The sequence below is a fragment of the Trichechus manatus genome, unplaced genomic scaffold (assembly GCF_000243295.1).
Source record: "Trichechus manatus latirostris isolate Lorelei unplaced genomic scaffold, TriManLat1.0 scaffold00135, whole genome shotgun sequence".
Lineage (NCBI taxonomy): Eukaryota > Metazoa > Chordata > Mammalia > Sirenia > Trichechidae > Trichechus > Trichechus manatus.
The window spans coordinates 3,285,049-3,287,612 of record NW_004444071.1 but is presented as its reverse complement, the minus strand read 5'-3'; positions in this window follow the sequence as shown (position 1 = coordinate 3,287,612).

The following is a 2,564-nucleotide window of genomic DNA, read 5'->3' as shown; positions in this document are numbered from 1 at the left end:
TTTCTCCCCCTGTGGACCTCTCCATAAGGCTGCTTGAGTGTCTTTATGATATGGCAGCTGGCTTCCCCCAGAGTGAATGATTTGAAAGAGAAAGAAAGAAGCTGCAAGGATTTTTATGACTGATTCTAAAAAGTCACACATAGTACCTCTGCCACATTCTATTCATTTGAAGAGAATCACTCAAAGGGAGGGGAATTAGGCTCTACCTTATGAGGGGAGGAGTATCAAAGAATTTGTTGACACATTTTAAATCCACCACAAGGGGGAACAACTGGGTAAATAGGGGTAAGGTTGGAAGAGAGATTTTCACTATACACATTTTTATACTCTTTGAACTATGTAAATATTAATTAGTCAAATAATCAATTCTTTACATTTCTTTTTTTTCCCCACTATATTTCTTAAAAAAAGGAAATACAATTTAAGCTATTTGGGAAAGAATTGGAAGAAAGATGAAGGAAAAAAAAAACAGTTCAAGAAGATGTGAATAGGAGAATTGGCTGAGATGAAAATGACCTTTGTACAGAAAGATAAGAAAAAGCAAGGGTATACTTTGTATATGCTGATAGTGCAACGGTTAAGAGCTCAGAGCTCCTGCTAACCAGTGGGTCCATGGGAGAAAGATTTGGTGAGCTGCTCCTGTAAAGATTATCCATTACCCATTGCTGTCTAGTTGTTTGACTCATATTGACCTTATAGGACAGAGTAGAACTGCCCCATAGGGTTTCTGAGGTTGTAATCTTTTTTTTTTTTTCCTATAAAAGGGATTTATTATGAAGACACAGAAACCATCACATACCAAGTACAATCCTCTAACATTCTGAAATACATACACATACACACTGTACATAATTTATATTATCAATATTAAAATACATTATTAACATTTCTAAGGATGACAAATATAAAACCAATAAATATTGCAGTTCTAAAACATCTACTTACATTAAGTGTTGGTGAATAAGATGATAGTAAAAGAAAGAGGCCAAAGCAGACCAGAAAACCAACCTTGTAGCTTCAGGTTACAGACCTAAGTTGGTTTGCGGGGTGTTATGGATTGAATTGTATCCCCTAAAAATGTGTGTCAACTTGGCTAGGCCATGATTCCCAGTATTGCATAATTGTCCACTATTTTGTCATCTGATGTGATTTTCCTATGTGTTGTAAATCCTACCTCTATGATGTTAATGAGGTGGGATTAGCAGCAGTTATGTTAAGGAGGCAGGATTCAATCTACAAAATTAGGTTGTGTTTTAAGTCAATCTCTTTTGAGATATAGAAGACAGAAGTGAGCAGAAAGACATGGGGACCTCATACCACCAAGAAACAAGTGCCAGGAAAATAGCTTTTCTTATGGACCCGGGGTCCCGAAGCTGAGAAGCTCCTAGACCAGGGGAAGACTGATGACAAGGACCTTCTCCTAGTGCCAACAGAGAGAGAAAACCTACCCCCTGGAGCTGGCACCTTGAATTCGGACTTCTAGCCTTCTAGACTGTGAGAGAATAAATTTCTCTTTGTTAAAGCAATCCACCTGCTATTTCTGTTATAGCAGCACTATATAACTAAGGCAGGGGAGGTATCCCAATATTCCCCATATTTCCCCAAGCATTTAAAAGTGCCAGATGTCATCAACTTTCAAAAACAGAGCAAAGGAACAATTTGACATTATGGCACTATTTTTTGGCCACAGACACACACTTCAACCGCATTTAGTGAGATAAAGGAATGTCAATAAGCTTACCTTAAAATCAAAGCCTTCACAACCTAAACTTCTACATAGCACTAGGCAGAACGTAGTCCTCTTTCCTCATCCTTTGTGTCTCATGTTCAATTTTTTTCCCTTTTCAGTAAGTAAAATTACATGGATATTCAAATGGCACAAATGAGATGAAAACCCAACATTAATTCTAGCATGGGAAACAAGGCACAAGTATTGATGGCCCTGCTGGTGAAGTGGAGAGTGCTGGGCCGTAGCACCACAGACAATCAGGACGAAAAACTTGTGTTCAAACACGGTCGGACTACTGCCACTGGATGTTCTTTTCATAAAGCATAGGAAATCCCATGTACTTTTAAAACATCAGAGGCTAGGGGCTGACTTACAAGACAAAATAGGGAGAACATGTGGAATTGATTTTGCCCATGGACCAGATTTTCAGGTTTTAGCACAGGGGCAGATAACTGATGATGAGCTTCATAAGAGTTGTATTTAAGTCAGGAAATTATCTCTCTCTTGTATTTCTGTCAGACAGGTGAAGTATCTGAAATGTGCTGGGTGAGGGGACAAGGGGGACAAAACATTGCCACCATCCCACAGCACATTTCTTTAAGGTCTATTAGGCTTTCTAGTTTCTAATCAAATGGGTTCCTGCAAATCAGCCAGCCCCCTTTTCTATCTTTCAGGCCAGGTTTCTGGCTTAAATCTGTAACAGATTACCTAGAACTCAAAAGTTCTTTCTGCTACCTTTATACTGACTTTGAGGTCTAGAACCCAATGTAATCTTGCATGAGGCTTTCTGTCGCAGCGGCGACGGTAATCGGGACGGCGAAGACAGTAACCAACT